Source organism: Amblyomma mixtum, chromosome 7, assembly GCF_055824585.1.
Source record: "Amblyomma mixtum isolate Tamu chromosome 7, ASM5582458v1, whole genome shotgun sequence".
In the NCBI taxonomy this organism is placed as follows: Eukaryota; Metazoa; Arthropoda; class Arachnida; order Ixodida; family Ixodidae; genus Amblyomma; species Amblyomma mixtum.
Genome location: NC_143018.1, coordinates 27,116,932 through 27,138,930, shown reverse-complemented (window position 1 = coordinate 27,138,930; position 21,999 = coordinate 27,116,932). Strand labels below are relative to the sequence as shown.

The window sequence follows — 21,999 nt, the reverse complement described above, 5'->3', positions numbered from 1 at the left end:
CAAACGTTACAACACTGCCGCGAGCGTTGCCGCTGCACGGCTGGCGAGGCGGTCACTCCGAGAGTCACTCACTCACTTTACCATACTGCTCAGGATGCATCCTTCGACGGCTCCTTGAGCGAAAGAAAAAAAAAAAGAAACAGAAACGGGGCGGATTGCCTCTGACAGGGAAAACACTTGCGCGAGCATCATCGCAGAGCGATGGGTGGGCCAAAGCCGACCGGTGATATCACGCGACGGCGGCTGACAACGGGGCTTTTCGCTTGTGCACGGATGCCTTCGAAGGTCTTCGTTCAATTCTCCTGCATTGCCGCTTAGTCTTCGCCGTGGGTGTCCCGGTGGCCTTCGCATAAGCGACAACAAGCGACACTTCAACGCGACCAGCTCATTCTTCGTAGCCCTCTTTGCATTCTTCGATGTTTGTTTCTTTTATGCGGGGATGTCAAGGCGGAAATAATGAGGAGGGAATGGACATGAGCAAGTTATGTAATGACGGAGAAAATATAACTGACGGTACCTCAGGGTAACGGAGTGGATTGCAAGAGAAGGCAAAAGTAACAGGGGCTGGCAAGCTGTCAGGTAGGCGGATGAATTTGCTGGGGTTTCCTGGTCATGGATGGATGGAGGAGGGCATGGAGAAATGACATTCTATTGGAGATGTCTTTGTTCCACAATGCACGTAACCAGGGCTGACGGATGATGATAATCCCCCGTAGATACGTTGTTCAGGTGCCCCAATAACTTGACATAAATAGTTTTTTTTTTTCGATATAGCGTTCAAAACTCTTATAAAGAAGCAAAAGGCAGAAAACCGAAACTGGGTTTGGAGCAAAGTATGGCATCATTATCGATCAAACTATGACGACACGGATGCTGTCACGAACCTCTCGTGTGCGTGTTGATTGGCTAAACTGGTGACTAAGCGAGCGCTTGGGCCATTATTTCTCGGGAATGACCACAAAGAAGCTCGATTTTTTTTTCTTTCAGCAAGCGCAGAGCGGATATCGACGGGACTGTAGCTCGTGACATCACACAAGCAAAGTTTGCCCATGGAAATCACCCCGATTGTCTGGGCCACAAAAAGGGAAGAAGTTCAAATTAATTTGCCCAGAAACGAGACGCTGCCCGGCTGCGAGATCTGGCTCCGGAGAACTCGCCGTTAAAGTTTCAGTAAAATGCGGGGAGATGGAAAAAATAATGCCGAAATTGCATCCATCTGGCCTGTACAGTGGCTGTTGTTATTGCTGCCTCTCGGTGAGACGTTCGATTTTTTTTTTACACTGTAGCAGGATTTCCGGGGAAAGTAACTTAGCGACAGCTAGCCAAAATGCCGGTCCGAGCTTCGGTCATCCAGCCAGCGATCTCGCGCCGCGCGCTAGCGGAGCGGCGGCCGCCGCTATTACTCCGTAAAGCAGTTTGTCCGGTGCAATACACACTGATGCAAGCTGCGCACACGTTCTCTTTGCATGTGCGTGAGCAGTGACTACTACTACTACTACTACTACTACTACTGCTAGCTGTTCTCTCGTGGTGGTTGTTCTATCTCCTGTCGTTCTTCCTGCCTATCTCTTTGTGATTTCTTTCCTACCATTTTTCTTTTCGCTGGCTGTTCTTCAGGCGCTCGCCTTGAATGAGATAGTTGTTGCGGCTGTCACCTTTTTCTGCTTATTTCCTTTCCTAATAAGCAGTTACTACAACTACTACTACTACTGCTACAACCGCTACTAGCTCTGCTACTGTAACTAGTAAAAGAAAGAAAACGAAATGAAGTGAAAAAGATGACCCTTTGCAAGCCAAGTTCAGCTAAAAAGCAGAGGAAAACTTCCGTGTCTCGCCACCGAGCCTGAAAGATAACAGAGATAAGAGACACGTGATAATGTCGATACCTTCCGCACCATGGGCTATGATAGCCATTGGTGCAACCAGCTATCGGGGTTAGCGCCCATATCTCCCGCTGTGGTTATCGACTCTCGAGACCGAGCAGTTGATAAAATGATAAAAGTTATGAAGCAGTGGGGTGGAAAGGAGGGGGGGGGGGGACGCAGGGAGCATCTAATCTTACTTGCCTTTCGATATCCTCTGCAGTTAATTATCGTAGTAAGTTGTCGCATGGCCTCACATGCTGCACATCGTTGTGATTTTGTTAAATTCTAACGGTCTGACAGAGGTGAACAACGCTGAACTCAAGTTAGTCAAGCAGGGTGTTCACAAGATGATCGCTTATTTCGTGAGCTATTTGTTGTGGCTTCTTCGCCGTGTTGACCAAATTATCTAGATTTGCTCATCACCACAGTTCGGCCACGGCTAACTGTTTGCGTAAGATTGGTCGCACGGAGAACAATCATCTCTTTTATCTTTGTGGCGAAACGTAATTCCTAGGAGCGCTTATCAACACTACTCGAAAACGACAGTGGCGCTGTTTACTACCAATCATCAGGCCTTCCCAAATCTCACTTGTTTATGCTACAAGTGGAAAGCGACTCAGCTGGGAAGCGTCGAAGAACATCTGTGTCCGAACTACCAAGGCCTGGTGGAAATTGTTGAAACAGACATCCCTCTACCACTATTGCCACTTCCGGTGTTCATGCAGGAGTCACGCAGTATTACTGGAGTTCGAGAAAGATGCAGCTCGTCCAAGATATCGGCATTCTAAACGACATCAATATGCTCGTGACAGCCGGAATAAATCCAGAAAGAAATCCATCCTGCAAGCTTGGGGGTTCACCTAATCCTGCGTTAAGGCTCTCTCGCTCTTACATTTGTAAGCATAGATTGAGCCAGCTAGGTATCTCTACTCTGCCACCCTGTATAATTCGCTTTTCATTTTCATGACACTGTCTTAGCGGTTACTTACATAATTTTAAAGGCGCTTTATATAGTTAGTCATTTCTAGACTCTTCATTTTTTTTCCGCCAATAAACTCTGAACGCACACTAGCTGATGTTTCAAACGTTTATTCAACATGCTCATTGGCGGCAAAAAAGAAGAAAAAAAACAGGGTCACCTAATTCCGTTCTGTGGACGCCATTGCCGGGATTGACTGGTGGGCCATGTGGGACACAGGTTGCACTTCCCAAGCTCTTCCTGTATACACCACCTTTGGAGGCTTCACACAGGTGAACTTGTTCTGGTGGCGTCAGTCCTCTGCAGCCAATCGGCGTTCTCCAATCTGGTGACGTCTTTGCCGGGATGGTGACGTCGCTTTCTTTCATCCAATGGGTTTCGCGGCTCTCGTAACGTCCCTATCACGCCACTGCTAGCCAGCCAATCAGAGACGCCGGACGGTGCCGGGTTATCGCTCCGATGCGGGATCTATGCAATCGCCTAATAGCAACGGAAAGACTTAAAAATTGATTAACGGTGTCGTTTAACTTTCACGAAACGGGTCGGCCCTCCGTAGTTGATATTTAGGCACCAAAATGAGGAGGACGTCAAGACAGTCCTACGCTGGGCACATTGACCTCCACAGGGAGGCTGTAAGGGGTGTGTCGTACGCTGATACGGATGCTAAACAGGGTAGTGGTGTTGAGCTGAGTCAGCTGACGCCCTTCATGTTAGCAGTAGACCGTCACTAGTCGACTGCGTTCCCAGGCAGCAGACGTTCGTAGTTGTGACGTCTACGCTAACAGAAGAAAGCGAAAGTCGCTCTCCTTCGGAGCTTCTGTTTCTAAAGCAGCCGGAGGGGAAGATAATACGCGTTCTCCTCGGGCCGTCCAGTCCTATGGGATAGTGCGGAGCAAAGCGGAGTCTGTGTACTGTGCTTGGACCGAACACGCGACCACAGCGTGCAACCGGACCATGGTACGCAGTAACGCTCCCTGGGACCGCGTTTTCTACGGCACCAGAGCCGGCGGCGCGCATCCGACACCGCAGCCAGGCTTGTGTGTCAAGCAAGCAAGGGAGGCCCTGTGAGGAGACTGCGGCAGCTGCCTGCGAGATGGCGGTCACTCCCACCGCCCGCTTGTCTCGTCCTCGCCCGGGGGCTGCCGACAATGAACAAGCGGACAAGCACCGGCGCAGTTTGATGGCGCTGATCCTCTTTCGCGGCCAGCAGCCAGCCTGTACAGCCGACAGATAGAAGGAAGACAAAAAAAAAAATAGGAGAGGAACCCAGCTTGGGCGCGTCCTATGACGTCCTCTCGCCGCCGTGTAACATGAAGCTAAGCTCTTCAGGGGTGAAATAGAAGGAAGAGAGTAGGGTTGCAAAGAAAAATGAAAGAGGCAGGAAAGGGCGGGGGTGGGGTGGGCAGTGATGGAGGGGGAGCAGCATCCATTGTTGTCAGATCTCCCAGATTGACGAGAGATATGCAGTGCGGTACTTTTTATTATTATCTCCTTCTCTCCCTCCCCCCCCCCCCCCCCCCCTCCCGCGCTGTTCTTTTTTTCTCGCTGACCGCAAACGCACATAGACAGAACCGTCGGAGGGGTGGCGTCCCGAACAGGAAGAAACGGGTGATTCCTCTAAAAAAAAAAAAAGAGGTGCAGAAAGCCGAATTGAGGCGTGATAACACGCCTGAGACCTGAAGGAAAGAGAGAGAAAGCATGAGAAAACGCTCCGAAACAGCGCAGAAACAAAAGCCTTTGGTGACGCAACCCTATTGAAAAAACTCTGCGTGAGTTTGCACGAGAACAGTGATTTTTGTACGATCACGTTCATTTTGCACACGAATGCGCAGAAATTGTGCATTACCTGTACGCATTCTGTGCGTCCTGTGTGTACATGATCGCGTACTGTGAGCTGAAAGACGTACACGCACACTCTTTGTGTGTAAAAAATCGTGGACTCTCGTGGACAACTCTCTGTGCGTGGACATCTGCGTGCTGAGAGGGGGCTTGCCGAAGCTGTGCGTGCTTATGTGCACACTGAGCAAGCTCAGTGAGGCTGCGTGTGGCCATGTGTGCGTTTGCTTGCTTAGTAGCAACTTGTCGAGACTGTAAAGGCCCATTTAGGGTGAAAGCAAACAAAGTTCGAGCATTCAGTTAATGATTACTTCTCAATAATGAGCAATAAGCTCACGTTTTGCTGTTTTATAATTTTCGTCTTGGCGTAAGTACCCATTAATCATTTTCAACTTCAGCAAACAAATAACCAAAAAATTATCTTTTAGTGCAAAATGGTTCCCTTCGAAACTGCAGGGACCTGTACATGACAATATGCACACTGAGCAAGAACTTGTCAACATTGCAAGTTCATTATAAAATAATGTAAAAAACAAGCTTCTAACGACTCTTACAGCATCCTTCAGTTCTTCCTTTAACCAATTCTGAAAGTTACAGATATCTTATAGATGCATGATGAAAGCCATCCAGAGCATTTATGTTGTCGCCCGTCATGCAGACAGCCATATTTCGAAATCAGAAGCAACACAACCATTTGTTGCTTGCACTCGAAAGGAGTCAATCAATGGAATAACTCTGAAAGGGCAACAGTGTCTGTTAGGTGCAACAAACAAGCTTGGGGATATAATCAGGTTCAATCAAACATGACGTGCAGAAAGCGAATTGTGAGCTGTAACAGGAATGTTACGAGGCAATTTCTAAAACCATTTCCAAAGCAATTTCCAAAGTCATTAGCATAAATTTACATACACGTAAAAAAGCCATGTAAGCCTACATGAAAAGACAGTTTTGAATTCACAGTTGGTGTCAAAAGTTCAGAAATTAGTGCCCTCTCTCAATTTCAGTGACAAATCACAGATCGATTAATTAATTCCCAGTATGGCTCCAGAACAAATCCAATGAATCTCAAATGTGCGAAGTATATATACCACACATGTTGCCTGATTAGCACCAGCATTGCATGATGCATGACGAAGTATCACACTCTTCATTCTTCTTCAATCTGTTTTGAAATTTGCACTACCACAAAGACCATCTGGATGGACTATGATTCCATCATATTGCTGAGAGTCACATTTGGAGACCAAGAGCAACACAACAGTGTGCTGCACATGAGTGGATATAATGCACTGGGACAACTGTGCACAGTAAGGAACGCTTGTAAGGCGTCAGGTATTTGCTTGGGGAATGTAATCAAGTTCAGTCATGTTTCATGTGTAGAAAGGAAGATAAAAGTTGTAGCAGAACTATGAAATCCAACATCCAATACTGAACTTCCCCACGTGATCTACACACACATAAAAAGCACGAAAGGATAAGCTCAGCGGTACTGTTAAGTTTGATGCCCTTTGAGGTTTGACTTGCGCGTCTGTATGCAACCATCAAATACCATCTTGAAGTTACCAGAATGCCCAAAACAACTTTGTTGAACTGTTCTACTCTAAACTGAAATACTTTTCCTTAAAACATTTTTTTTGCAACATGCTGAGTAGCTAATTATAAAATAAAGAAAAGAAGCTGATAAAATTTTCTCATCTCAAACGTACTGATAAGTACACAAATCTGAGTGCTTTCAAGAGAGGTGACGCACCCGGTATTCAGTGTCCAGAAGCATACATAATGCTGCAGAATCCTATAGCAAGAAAATTTCTTTTAGTTGACAAATGGCTATGTCTGGTCACAAAGTCAATACCAAGTAAGGCGCATATCCTAACCTGCAGTTACATGAAGCTGCACGTGCTTCATAGGCTGTAACTCCGCCAATAACTGCTACATATTTCCCACCTCTAGCACGAGTGCGGAATCAATATACAGCATGGAAACAGCAGTTTTGTTGCTTTAGCTTCTTTACTATGCTGTTTAGGCAAGAGACGAGTTGAAATATTTGCATGGGCAGTTCTAGATTGAAGTAACGTAAAAAACATCCGCACTCCTTTCTGCTGAAGCGACTGGTGGACCACTTTTGCATGTCGCATCTCGTATGACTTGCTAAGGGTCCAGACTGACACACGCACTTCGTCAAACCTTCACAGAAAACGCTCTTCGCTTTTGCTATAAGCTCCGGCCACAGGCAGTAAGTGTCCCGTCACCGTTCACATCGCAAAAGAAGGCAGCGCTCGCAGGCGGTCAGTTTGAGCTGACAGCGACAGGCGTTGCAGGCACACCGCCGACTAAGTTTCCAAGGAAGCCACACTGTAGAAGGGCGCCGTCTTGTAATCGAAACACACCACAGAAACAATGGCCACTGTCGCTGCTTATGAGCCAGGCATTTTTGCAACGAAGTTAGCAGAGCAATAGGCCGAAAGGTTCGACTCATCAAACGACGGCACCGCACTGCTGACCTCATTATCGTTGTCGACCAGACAACCATAACACATATGCCCCGACGGATCGCTTAATTGGGAGCTGCTACTACTCTTGGATGAGAGCGCGCCCACCGGCAGCACACACCGGTAATCCTTCTTCTTTTGCGATTCCAGCACAGTAACAGCGGCGCACAAGACCGCCCAGCAGCAGCACGAGAAAACAAGCGAAGCTCACGGCGGTGACCTCAGAAACCATGCAGCATGTCGGATAGGCTTTGGATTTGACGCGCTAGACCATGCCCACTCACGCACGCACGCACGCACGCACACATGTACCGACACGCATATTCATGCGTCCACGCGTCACAAATTTCTCAAGTTTTTAATGCTAATATGTGCACAAGAACTTAATTATTTTTGTAACGAAAGTTTCATTTGGTTTTAATCCTTTGCTATCGCACTGCCCAAAAGCATAGAGCCCGAAAGAGACGACCTGGAGGAATGCCTGGAGGCGATGCCTTTCTAAACGGGCCGAAGGAAGCCGGAACTGGCCGAAGCGCTAGCCAACGAACGCAGCGTCTGGGAAGGGACAGCATGGCGGACAGCGTTGCTACGTTTGTCGTGGTCGGTCGTGGTCCTCCTTTGTGGTGCCGAGGGCGTGAACCATCGCTGGAATGAGCATTTGTCACTCTTCCGATATGTGATGTGCCGACAGCAGTGAAATTCGCTAAACCTGTGTTTATAGCGTGCGTCAGCGGGCTCGACGGATAGCGCGTCGTCCTTTGCGCGCCTTCACTGGAAACGCTATGCTGACGGCGGGGCTCATTTCCTCCATGGCGGAGCAGCTGGTGGGAGACCACTACCCGGGTGACATCTCGCATCTTGGGGGTAAGTTAATTTTCTTCGAACCTGTTCATTATTTCAAAGCCTTTGCGCACAACTGGCCACGTCAACACAGCTAGTACAGAGACGCGAAGACGCAGTGCCTATCGCGGCAGCACGCAGCGCTGAAAGGTTGTTTGCTGGCGGCACACGGGCATGAATGCGCGTGTAGTGTCAGTGGTCACACGGTCATGGTCAGTATGCCATGCAAATATGCACAGCTGATCCGATCGCGGGGTGCACGATATCGGCGCCGTACTGCCGCCGTACTGCCGCCGTACTGCCATTCATCTCTCGCCGAGAATGGAATATGTGCCCGCGAATAGATCTTCGGCCCGGGCTTTGCATTCTCGCCGCATGTTACGCTGTAATTGAAGTAACAGCGCTCGAGCAGTATAACTACGTAGACTGCGATTCAGCTGTATGCCTTAGGATTGAGCTTCCTCCTCTTTCACTTGTATTTCACTTGTACTTTTATAAATTGTGTATTTAAGGTACGAAGCTCCGTATGATCCAGCTGCGTTCGTACTTATAGCCGAGCCAGTGTAGTCGAGCCTTGAATAGCAGAACGGTGAGATAAAAACAAATTGCTCTGAAGTTTTTCGCCTCTATTTTGGCATTCGCTTTTTCATACTTTGGCTCGGAGCTGAAATGGTACAAACAACTGCAAAATGCACACAGGTGCCCTAGCTCCATTTGGCCTAAATCCCGAAGTTGCAGTGAAATTTAAGGGTAATTGAGCCTTTAATATGTACGAAGAATAAACTTAATTGTTTCATGATTATAACCAATGGCGCAAATAAATCTGACTTTGACTTAAATATGCTGAGGTACCTCTCCAATACCTTATTTGATGTTAAAGGAAAAAGTGTGGTTTTTCTGCAATTGGCACTATTAATTCATCATACCTGTGAGAATGTGAAATCAGTGCTAATCATGCCAGATTTCAAATTGAGGGACGCATGCAGAATTTGAAGCAAACCAGCCTTCTACTGAAAATATCGTTCTGCTGTGGTCTGTTCTTTTGAATGGTGGCATGTATTGTAGAAACGATGCTGGATATCGATATGCAAGTGATGTCTCGTCTGAGGCTAGCTTGTGAATGACTGCCGTGGTTATGAATTTCTTGTTGCCTGGCCCACTTCGAAATGTGGTTAAACAGTCGTGTTCCATTCTGCGACCGGCTCCTTTTTGTGCCTTGCATTTTGCCTTACATGCTTGATTCTAGTCCATTTTTTGCACTGTGCTGCTGTTAAATGTGTCTTTTTACCTTGCAGCAAGCTCCACATAGCTTTACCAGCAATGCCTCTTCCAAGCTCTCCAGTATAGCTGTGCCAGCCTTTCACTTGGTGCTAGGATGCCCAGCAAGCAAGCAGGCTTTTGAGGTAAGCACTGAAGACATCTTCCGACACAAGTAGCTTTTATTTTCCTAGTCCACTGCTACTTGTGTGACCCCTCGTTATGTTGATTTTTGCAAGTTAGGTTGCCTATTAAGGGCTCTCTTTTGTTTTTCACCTGCTGCTGTGGCCTACTGCATTGGTGTTCGGCTACTGAGCCCAAAGATGCGGGATTGAATTGTGGTGGCTTCGTTTCGACAAGGCGAAATGCATATTTGCTCGTGTGTTATGCAATGTCAGTGCATGTTAAAGAATCTTTGGTGGTCGAAATTTATGCACAGCCCTCCTCTATGAATGGAGCTATTGTTCAACTTTGAGGCATTAAAAGGACACTGATGGCAAGCTGAAGTTGACCTGTGATGATGAAGTTCCGCATCCTAACCACAAAGACGACACTTTTTCTGAAAGTGGAGCTTTATAAGCCAGAGAAAGCAAAATATACAATTGTCATCAGCACTGGCTGATATCGGAAATAAATTGCGATGCGCTGACTCCGTTTTTTTTGGCACAGATTCCAGAGGCTAGGCTGAACTGCCATTCACCTCAGAACGGTTATCATGGAGTCCTTTGTGTAGACTTCATGAGTTCAAATCAAAGTGTCGGGAAAATTTTTAAATGTAATTTTTGCGCCAATCATTGTGTCGATGGCCTTTGCGCTGCTGTTAAAACCCGGGATAGCAGTATGGTATCCCATAAAACTAGGTTCAGGACTTGCAGGAAGTGGTTTATCACATTCCGCTAGCTTGTGCAAGAAACTACTTCAGGGATATGTGCAGGTGTCTTTAATGTGTTCCTGAGTGAGCACTAACTCGTTAGGGGGAAGGCAGCTTCTAATCTGGCACTACAGTGCCAATGTCGTGAGTGTAAATCATAAGATGACCCATCAGTGTGTACGCCTGATTTCTGTGACACTTCAGTGGTGTATAGAAGTGGTAAACAAATCTGTAAGGTATTTGATGCATATCTCCAAGGCAATGGCTGTATGAGTAGCGAAGCCATTAGTCAATCTTCAACGGAAAGAATTTTCTCTTTTAGATGACGTGCTTGTATATCAGTGACAGTTATTTGTTGTCCTGCCTTTCGCTGGTGTGGGTCATGTGTGGCGCATCTTCATGCGAGCCTTCTTTTCCTTCACAAAAAATTCAATTGATAGTCCAACCTGTTTTCTTCTCTTTTCCTGTGTTGCATCTTTTGGCTGGTTTTAAATCTGTAACTGAGCTCAGACCGTGATAATTACAGACGGAAAACAGGGCTACTGAATGTGAGCTTGGCATACATGCGTACTGTATGTGTGAAAGTGCAGTTTACAATATTCAGAAATGCTTGATAGCCTTACAAGAATCTAAAATTTTGTTGGTATTCCTATTTGTTCTCTGTTCAAGTGTCGAGAGTTTTTCCGCTTCATCGTGTGATTAGAGCCACTTTGGTACTTAAGCTGAAATCTTTTCTTTAGCCTGCATGTTTCTCACTTTTGGGACAGAAATGTGGAGGCTAATTAAAAGAGTTCAGCTTAAAAGAGTATAGACACCTAATCTTGGTGGCATGTTTTCTTCTCTATAATGCTGCGGAAGACACTACTATGCATGAATCACCATCTGGTATTCGCGTGAGACCGCTGAATAATTTATAATCAACTTTTTCTGCCATCCTGTTTCGGTGAACAATTTGACTATGGCTATGACATCAAAGAGAGGTTATAGGTCACGTGAGGCGTGGTAAAACTGCACTTATAATCGCTGCTTCATCATTTTAATTCGCTACAGCGCTGACACCAGCATTCCTTAAGAGCCAGAAGTACCAATTGTATTGCAGTTTTTCATGCCTCACGTGACCAATAACCTCGCTTTGACGTCACAGCCATCATTCAGCTGTCGAAACCGAAACAAATACAGCAGGAGAAAGAAATTTGATTATAAATTATTTAGCGGTCATAGGAGGATGCCATGTGGTAATTCATGTATAATACTTTATGCCTTATTACAAAGAAAAAAACACGTGCCAAACAATAAGGACAGCAAAGTGTGCTATGGAAAGAAAAATGATAAGTCTAACATTACGAGACCAAAAGGGGGCGGAGTGGGTGAGGGAACAAACGCGGGTTAATGACATGCTACTTGAAATTAAGAGGAAGAAATGGGCCTGGGCGGGGCTTGTAATGGGAAGACAACATAACCGCTGGTCCTTAAGGGTAATGGAGTGGATTCCAAAAGAATGCAAGCATAGCAGGGGGCGGCAGAAACTTAGATGGGCGGATGAGGTTAAGAAGTGTACGGGGATATGGTGGCCACACCTAGCAAAGGACAGGGTTAATGTGGAGACATGGGTGAGTCCTTTGCCCTGCAGTGGGCCTAGTCAGGCTGATGATGATGGTATGTGTCGCACCTGCTGCTTCGTGCTATCAGCTGGCCCATGCTTGGCCGACCAGACTAGCCAAATTTGTGATGTGGGTTTTCTATTGCACCTGCATTTGTGTACACAGAGGACTTGAATGGTAGCAGGCGATCCTGTGCATGTGTTCACGCCACAGCACACATGACCCACACTGAAAGCTTCTCTGCCTTTAGTAAGACAGCTGCATCAGTCTGGGGCATAACGTATCCCAGTGCTAGAGTATGAGTAAATTGCTCTCGAATCTTAATCTGGTATCAGGTAGCATAGCGCAAAAGAAGGCTAGCGCGGCTGCCTAATATTCTCTTGGGCAGCTGTGTTGGATTTTCAGTGCCTGTTAGTGTAATCCGTGAAAGTTCACTGTAAACCATTCGTTTCGATGTAAATTAGGAAGTCCTTAGAGCCCTGTACTTTTTAATGATAACAAGGTAATGCAGTAATTCAATTGTACCTGTTCTCTTTCAACACAGTAAAGTGCTGCTGGGTCGAGTTCACAGTTTTACTTTGTAGGTGTGCTCAGGCTGTCATCATCATCATCATCATCAGCAGCAGCAGCCTGACTGCACGCACTGCAGGGCAAAACCTCTCCCATGTCTCTCCAATTAACCCTGTCCTCTGCCAATTGTGGCCACCGTATCCCCGCAAACTTCTTAATCTCATCCGCCCACCTAATTTTCTGCCGCCCCCTGCTACATTTACCTTCTCATGGAATCCACTCTGTTACCCTCAAGGACCAGCGGTTGTCTTGCCTTCGCCTTACATTCCCTGCCCGAGCCCATTTCTTCCTTTTGATTTCAAATAGGATTTCATTAACCCGCGTTTTTTCCCTCACCCACTCCGCCCGCTTCCGATCTCTTAACGTTACACCTATCATTTTTCTTTCCATAGCTCGCTGCGTTGTCCTTGAAATAAGCTGAACCCTCATTGTTAGCCTCCACATTTCTGCCCCATAGGTGAGTACCAGTAAGATACAGCTGTGTTAGACTTTTCTCTTGGGGGATATTGGCAACTGGCTTTCACGATCTGAGAGAACCTGCCATATGCGCTCCACCCCGTTCTTATTCTTCTAGTTATTTCCCTCTCATGATCCGGATCAGCGGTCACTACCTGCACTAAGTATACATATCCTCTTACTACTTCTAGCACCTCGCTACCAATTGTGAACTGCTGTTCCCTTGCTAGGCTGTTGAGCATTACTTTGGTTTTCTGCGTGTTCATTTCTAGCCCCACAATTCTGCTCTGCCTGTCTAACTCATTCATCATGCTTTGCAGTTCATATCCTGAGTGGCTTAGCCAGGCAATGCCATCAGGGAATCTCAAATTACTTAGGTATTCTCCAGTAACTCTTCTCCCCGACTGTTCCCATTTCAGGCCCCGGAATACCTCCTGTAAACAGGCAGTGAATAGCATTGGTGAAATCGTGTCTCCCTGCCTGACACCTTGCCTTATTGGAATTTTATTGCTGACCTTATGGAGAACTATGGTAGCTGTGCAGTCGTTATAAATATCTTCCAATATTTTCACATAACACTCTTCTACACCCTGATTCCACAATGCCTGCATGACAGCTGTGGTTCCACCGAGTCAATTGCTGTCTGGTAGTCAATGAAGACTATATATTGGGGTTGGTTGTATTCTGCCCATTTCTCTATCACCTGATTGATTGCATGAATGTGGTCTCTTGTTGAGTATCCTTTATGAAAGCCTGCCTGATCATTTGATTGATTGAATTCGAAGGTTGTCCTGAGTCTATTAGTGATTACCTTAGTAAATACCTTGTAGACAATGGATAGTAAGCTGATCGGTCTGTAAATCTTCAAGTCCTTGACATCTTCTTTCTTATGAATTAAAATAATGTTCGCATTCTTTCAAGCTCCTGATACGCTCGTGGTCACGAGGCAAGCGTATGCAGGGTGGCTAGTTTCTCTAGCATAATCTCTCCTCCATCCTTCAACAAATCTGCTGTTACCTGATCCTCACCAGCTGCTTTACCCCTTTGCATTGCTCCTGAGGCTTTCTTTACTTCCTCCCTCGTTACTGGCTGGTGTCCCATTGCTGTGCTCTACTGCCTCTCTCTGTAACCTTCTGATTACATTCACTACTGTAGAGATTTGTGTAGAACTCTTCGGCTACTTTAACTATCTTATCCATATTGCTTATGACATTGCCCTCTTTGTCTTTCAGCGCATACATCTGGTTTTTACCAGTGATTAGTTTTCTCTTCACTGATTTTAGGCTACCTCCATGCTTTAGAGCATGATAGGTTTTCTCCATGTTAAACTTTCTTATGTTGGCTACCTTGCACTTATAATTAACTTCGATAGCTCTCCTAGTCCTATTCTATCTCTGAAGTTAGACGTCCTGATGCTTTGGCGTTTCTTCATCAGATCTTTCGTCTCCTGAGATAGCTTGCAGGTATCCTCTCGAATGATCTGACCACATACTTCTGCAGCATGCTGCAATGAATTTAAATATGTATTTAAAGATAACAGTTAAGGTGGGAGATTGAGCTTTGAGATTTGCACTTCAACTCGGGAGTTATGCCGCTGCTACACAGAATACTTGATCGCCGTAGAGATATTTCATCATCTCGCACCAAACTGCTGTGGAGCCACTGTCACAGTTGATAATTTTGCTGGGAAGCTGTTGTAGCACTCACGCAGTTTTGAAAAGGTGGTATTCATTGTTTTTGTGCTATTGGCAACAGTGATAATACGCTTGCTGCAGTGTTTTGTGGCCAGCCTTCTTTTTTTTCAGTGAAATAAGTTGTACATTTCATGTTGAGTATTCTTTCAGCGATTAAATTCCTTTGATTTTATTCCTTAGTGTAAGTTGCGAGTGCTCCATGTCTGAGTGCAAATTTCTACCACTGAAAAGCCTTCAAAATCTTGATAGATGTCCACACTGTTCTAGGGACTCTGTGGCTATTGGAAATGCCCATTTAGCTGCATTCAAGTGCCACTGAGTTGATGGCCATTTGAAAGCCTTCAAAATGCCTGTGTGACATGGTTATTAGATTTTGTGCAGGTTTGATGCTGAGCAGCCTGCGTGCTTGAGTCGGGTTTTCCAATGTCTGTATTTCAAACCTGATACTTTTCGAAATCATCATTAGTTCATTAATGGAAGAACTACTTGTGCCCTTTTCTGGAATTTCGAGAAAACAAATTAACTGAATTTTTTTGCATATACTGCTACCTTTTTGCAGGTGCTGCATAGTGAGAACCTGGATCAAGACGCCAACCTGCTGGACTTGGAGAAGCTGAAGAAATTGTTTAGCCACTGTGTGGCACCCGTCATGAGGGATGTGGCATTAATAAAGCCAGTTAAGGTGACCTTATCTATGTCCTTTTGCAAGCATGCTACACACATGAGAGTCATCCCACGAAGCACCATTGCTGCAAAGCTTGTTATCTCACAACATGCATGCTGAATGAGGCAGTGACAGACAGGTGAGGAGGCCTTTAGGTAGGGCATTGGTGTAACGTGTTGAGCAGTGATGTAGGAGCCTTGCAGCCATGCAAGGTATTATCGGTATCATGATGGTAACTCCATTTGACACTGTCTAGTGCTCTGTGAGCCAGACAAGGCTCTTGAACATTCTGGGACTCACCCTTGGCTCTCGGACATTCTGGAAGCCCCACCCGGCTTGCGCATATCACGCGAGGATGTCTCCTGCTGTACGAGCCTTACGCGGCTTGCGCACTTTCTGTGACAGATGTGTCGCATTTGCGAGCTTGCTCGGCTTGCGCAAATTGTGTGAAATATGTCTCGCGTTCTGCGACCTCGCTCAATCGTCACAATGTGCGTGGCAATAAACACGCAAAGATAGGCACGCAGAATCCACGTTCAGTATTTTCAATAGGGAACCAGCGCCTGAATGACGTCGTTACAAGGTAGCACTGAAGAGAGCGGCTAGCTCAGATTGCGGGCAACTGTAGAAGAACAAGGCCGACGGAAGCACGGAAAAGGGTGATTTCAAGCTGTCGCAATGGTTCGACTTCAAAAAAAGAAGAAGAAGAAGGAAACGACCCTTAGGTCAAATAAAGTAAGCTCGCCCAAGGACGCGTGTTGAATTGCGCTAAGTTCCTGGAGGAGCCACGTTAAAACTATAGAGCGTCGCTCATACAGCAGTTTGGGAGCACTTTTCCCAAAACGAATCCAGAATCCAAGAATTAAACGAAGCATCGTTTCAGAAAGAAAGGAAGAAAGAAAGAAGAAGGAAAGAAAGGAAGGAGGGGAGAAAGAAAGAAAGAAAGAAAGAAAGGAAGAGAGAGAGAGAAAGAAAGAAAGAAAGGAAGAAAGAAAGAAATAGAGAAAGAAAGGAAGAAAGAAAGAAAGAAAGAAAGAAGGAAGGAAAGAAAGAAAGAAAGAAAGAAAGAAAGAAAGAAAGAAAGAAAGAAAGAAAGAAAGAAAGAAAGAAAGAAAGAAAGAAAGAAAGAAGGAAAGAAAGAAACCAGCCAGTCCTGAATCGCTTTGCTATTCAATAGTGCAGAGGAAAAGACCACTGTCGGCGCATTTCGAAAGGACGGTTGCAACTAGGTACCCTTCAGCAAGCCAAGCAGCGGCTCACAGCAGAGGACGACACAGTGAGAGCGACGTTTCGACTGTAGATCAGGTTGAATAAACAGCACAAAGAGGATGCGTGTTGCGTCAGTCTCTTCCTATACGTCCTGTCTTCAGGCTCTTTCGTCAACATGATCTCGCAACAACCCAACTCCTAACTTTCACCGGCTGTGGACAGAGATAAAACGAGCAGGCATACGAACCCCCTTGCCCGCCCCCTCCCAGAGAAACAAAAATCGCCTCTCTCTTATTTCCACCCGCGAAGACATGAAAGGATTGAGCTCGGTCGAAGTGTACCGACCGGCCGCTCGGTCGCAACGTGATCGGACACGGTACAGGCATCAGTCAGCCGACGCCGGAGACGACGTCGAGGTCAGCGGCTCGCTTTCACGGGAGCTGGCGCTCTGCCCAGCGTGAAAGTGGGTGCGTGTCTTGTCTCTTTTCCTGTCCACAGAGAAATCGCCTTCCACCGCCGTCGTCAGCGGCTTCGCGTTCGCAGCCGTTTCCCACGCCACCTCAGTGGCACCGCCTTTCCGTATATAGTGCACACTCTCACTTGTGCGCCAGAAGGTTCGCGTTCGGGGTGTCTTGTGTTGGCTGAGTTGTCTGAGCTCCAGTGTTCTGACTCTCACCAATGACCGTCCATTGCCAAGCCCGAGTATAGACATTTCCGAAAAGCGCCCCATGGGCGTCGCCATATTGCTCGCAGGACTCTTGGCACTTGCATGGCTGAGATAGTAATGGGAGGTGCGCACAGAAGCTGAGCAGTATATAGGCTGATACCGGGTGTTTCACCAAAGGTGTTCAGCAATTTTTAAAAGTAAGCACTTTTAAGTTAAAAGACCGCCTTTTTCTGCATAGCAATGTGAGCTTTGCAAAAGCCCATTACATTACAGCTAAGGCGTGCTAACTAGTAGGCTGGTTAACTAATATTGAATAGTTGACAGGCCGGACACGTAGCCTCGGTGATCGTTGGAATAAACTTTCTTAAGGCGCGGTTATACTCCGACGTAGCGCGCGCGCGCGTGCGCGCGCGGCACGGCGACGTCACGTCGGCGAAACGCGACCCTCTATACTCCAGCGGCGCCCGATCGCCAGCGTGTTCGGCGGCTTCCGGCGCGGTCTGACGGCGCCCGGCGCGGAATGCAACCGGCTGCATTTCGCGCGGGCCGCGCCGAGACCGCGCCGAAGCCGCCCACCCAGAATGCACCGCGCGCGCCTCCCACGCGACTCTTCTCCTCTACCCACTTCGCCACTCGCGTCCTCTCCCAGCCGGTTTTCGAACGAAGAACGTTCTGCGCATGCGCTGCCTCGCGTCGGAGCGGCTGGACTGTAGAGCTCCCGAACTGAGCCTGGCGTAACGTCGCCGATCTGACGTATCCGACCACAACCGGCTCTCGCCCGCGCGCGCGCTACGTCGGAGTATAACCGCGCCTTTACTGTTTTCCACATCAACTCTGTGTTCTTTTCACGGGTGTTGTCCTGTAGCTGAGCCAGAGGTCACGGGATCTAATCCCAGCCGTGACAGCTGCAGTGCTAATAATGGGAAATGCCGCAATTGGCGGATGATACAGTGGCCGCTGCTGGCACAGAATACGGAGAAGCACCTGTACTGCATTGGACGTATCTACTGTTAATGATGATGGCGCTGAACACTTCAGTTCTTGGCCTAAGTTTACGTAAGCTCCCCAGTGTGGCTCTTGCTGTAAACAAGCGCTTAGCGAATTGCTTACACAGACACCGTATAAAGTGTCAAGCGAAAAGAGAAAGCAGCATAGCTCATTACCAGGCATTTGGGACAGCGCCCAGAGAGTGGGTTAAGCCTAACGGCCTGTCGCATCCTGTTCTGCGGATACTCGGTCATGCTCTTCCTTTCTTACGTCACGGATGACGTCAGCGCGCTATTCTTGTATGTTAAAAGCCATGCGCCGCGTAGTGGCAGCCGATGGAACTAGAAAGGCTTGTACTCAGTTTGTGTTAATACCAACACCAGTGGACGGCGCTGCACAACAGAGGGCGTAGTAGAGGCCAGCGGTTCAGGCCTTGTCTGCAGCGCTTCACGCGGGCGACTCGCTGCGACGACGGCGGGTTCCCGGGCGCGGCGCGTGCCCGGCTCCCAGGAGGGGCGGGGCATCGTCCGCCGTTCAAAAGGGTCGTCACGATGCTGCCGCTGGCTGCCTGTCACTTGCAGGCGAGGCGTTGGACGTTTTGACAAGGATGTGGAAGCGAGAGAGAGAAAGAAGATGACCCCGGGCCGGTCGCCAGATTATTATCGCCTATACAGCTTCCATCCCCACTCCGGAGTTCTGCTTTTACTTTCAGGCAGCTGGGGTTGTTGTTGTGTACAGTGACACTACGAAGGCAATGAGCCATTCGGGGGCGTTACACTCGAAACATGAATACGCCTATATGGGAGTAAAAAGGAAATAATCTGTCCTTTAACGCAGTCCCTTTTATTAAAAGGAGTGCGCTGGAGGAGAGATTATTCCCTTTTTACTCTTTTTTGTTGAGAGTGTACGACTGAACTGGTGCTCGGCTTAATCAGGGTGAAATTCTTGGGAAATGGGTCATTGACCCCACCTTGAGCAAGCGAAAATACCCTGGCCGTGGCGCTCCTTGGCCGCAGATGCCCTTGCGCCATAAAAATTTACTATCATCATCATCCTCATCATCTAGTAACTGCCCCATTTCTACGGAGCTCCTCACAAAGAGGAAAGGGATAAGCTGCACGTATTGAGAATTATTCAAGTATCTCGTCCTCTTTGAAGGAACCAAGTTGCGCTATAAAAAAGACAGCCACAGGAAAAATCAAGGAGACAGACAGAGCGCAAAATACCTATGTCTGTCTATGGCAGACATATGGCGCTATATATATGGCAGACCTATGGCGCTCTGTCTGTCTCCTTGATTTTTCCTGTGGCTGTCTTTTTTATAGCGCAACTTGGTTCCTTCAAAGCAATGTACCAACTTGTCCAACAAGAAGTTCTTCTAATCTCGTCCTCATGAAAAAGTAGACTTACTGATGCCGCTGGAGTTCGCTGCACTTTCCCCTCAGCAATTGCCGCTCACGCAGAAAAAAAGAAAAAGGGGTAAAAAATTCCCAAGCTAGTGGCTCCCGCCCTCTTCACTTTCGAATCGGATACCCATCGGAACGGTGTAACTTTGTTATAGACGTCAGAAAAAGAGTACTATTTTCAAGCTTAGCAGATATGGGAATCATGAGACCGAGGAAACAAGATCCGATTGACAGCTGTCGATGTCACTCGTCCCACTGACAAGAGTTGATCTTATTTAAATTTACTTTGTTCTTTTATTTCAGATGCTAGCACTGCTAAAACCTTTACACTGTAAACTGTGCTCCATATAGAGGCAATATAGAGGAGGACCTGGTGACCAAGAGTCTTTAACTACAATACTTAGCAAGGCTACAAAAGAGGCTAGTTATTATTGCATTGCTCTGTTGCTTGACTGCGCTGACAGGAGACAGGGACGATAAGAGACAAAATCCAGTCTTTGTCTGGATTCGTCCTTGTCACCAATCAGCGCAGTCAAGCAAAAGAGCAGTCTACAATGCGATGGCCACATCATCCACCCACTTCAAGCAAAGGAAGACCTTGCGCTTACTCGATGTTGACAGTTTTGCGTAAACAAGAACGATTCCTGAACTTCAAAGCGAAATCTGCAATACGAAACGAGCATGCGAAACGCACGCGCGTAACTGGCAGTCCCGAAAAATTGCACGAATTAATGCGACAGTTACGTAAAGATTCATCAATGCGATTCTCGGCGTAGGAGTTGTGGCCACGCATCGTGGGAGACAACGCCCAAGTTTTTCGCAAGTCCATGCATGCACCCACTTGTTACGAAACAATCGCTGACAGAACATCCAACGCAAGTGGGGAGGAGTGTATTTTCTGCACTATAGTCTGCGGACTACGCATGTTTAAAAGCTGATATTTCGCGTGTTGCGGGCTATCTATTGGTGCGTACTATACGTGATTTAATTTTGTAAGGTCTTTTTGACAGAGTCGAAGAAGCCTGGCGTGGGTGTTGAAGTATTGATGCTGGCGGTTTAGCATTGCTAAGCTAGAAATATTGTGTGAAATAAGTTTTTTACAGGCGGACACAAACGTCACGTACCTGAAAGCGCGATTGAAAGCACGTTTCCTTTCCTTTCTTTACTTGTGCACAGTTCGAAGTTGGTGAAGACGACGACGTGCAATACACAGCGCGATTGTGTTTCGCAGTTTAACGTTAGGCGGGATCGCCTGCGGCGGTAGCACATAGTGCTCTCGTGCAATGGCCACAGAAGCTGATCTGTTCGCTCCTTCACGGGTTCGAAACCCAGTTACGGCAATATTTTTTCTATTTCCCCAGGTTGGCGAAGGTCACCCTCATTCAAAGTTTCGTTTATTTCCCGCATGGCAGGACTAACTTCAGAGGCTTCGCCACATATCGGTATATTCTAGGTTATGAGGCCAAAAATGCTTTCGCAGTAAAAAAAAAACAAAAAAAACGGATCCGATGGTGGCTACGACATTTGGCCGTGCTAAATCATATAGCGAAATCAGCTTCAATATGTAATGAGCTTCGATATGCAAGCACATACTCCTCGCGACACAGACTGGCTGCTTTTAAGTGCTTGGATTTGTGAGCACATGCGAAAAATCTCGATGAGTAACGCCAGAGGCGCCGTAGTGCTTCTGGGAGAAGAGCTGCGATGGCTACGGAAGGGCGAAAAGCCTTCTCGGCAGCATTCGAGCTCAGTTTGGAAGAACGTGCGAAAGCAGTGAAGTCGAAGCGAGCAGCGATGAAAGCATCCGACACCACTTAAAAATTGCGTAGATATGGGCTGCTTCCCTGAAAGACCTGAAAGAAATCTGGCCCGCTTCCCTGAAACATTAGCGGACAGTCTAAAAAACGTTTCAGCCGAAATTCGTCTCCGCGGGTTATACACCGGGTGCCGACTATCTAAGGAAAAACATTTTTTAGGCCGAAATTAGCCCTTCCCGGCTGAAAAAAGTTGTATGAAGCCATATCCTCGTACAGGCATCGTCATACGAATAGCGTACAATTTGTGTGATATTGTATAACACCTGCATGACAAATGTACGGTTTTGCAGAATTTAACGACATTTTTACAACGTACGTACGATAATTGTATGACATTTGTAGGAGAAACCCTATGAGGTTATTGCATAATGAAAACTTTTTTTTTCATTAGGGTTGGGGACTCTGCAGCAGGTGCGGGCTATAGGCCTGAAAATACTGTATACGATATGGACGTGCTAGCCTACAGCTTCGGACACTGCTGCTCACGCCGTTTCGCTTTTATTTCCCTAACGAGGCTGCGTTCATTGTGGACACAGATGCGCCATGTCGCTCTGCGCGCTCCTTCAGTTTTTTTTCCAAATAACAGCTTGGAAATAAGCAAATAAGCTTCAAAGGACAGCGAGAATTTTAATGCGATATCATTAGAGGTCCCGTTAACGAGGAAACCTGACGTCCGTCCACCCGTCCGTGTCCCGAAAAAGCAGGTGGCGCACCTGTCACGGCTGGCAGGTGACAACCTGCCACCTGGTTGTGGAGAACCCGCCCACCATGGCAGGTGGCGGTGAAATTAA

At 47.0% G+C, this 21,999-nt stretch overlaps 1 long non-coding RNA gene across 2 annotated transcripts in view; it reads left to right on the top strand.

Annotated features, from left to right (window-relative positions):
* Positions 1–7,487: 7,487 nt before the first annotated feature.
* Positions 7,488–21,999, top strand: part of LOC149335420 (uncharacterized) — a 268,956-nt gene continuing 254,444 nt past the window's right edge. The window contains exons 1-3 of one of the 2 annotated variants that reach the window (XR_016284060.1): positions 7,488–8,033; positions 9,305–9,412; positions 15,018–15,140. This is a non-coding gene — a long non-coding RNA (uncharacterized LOC149335420). Of the gene's footprint in view, positions 8,034–9,304; positions 9,413–15,017; positions 15,145–21,999 lie in introns of those variants that run through there. The other variant, XR_016284059.1, reaches the window with a different exon arrangement.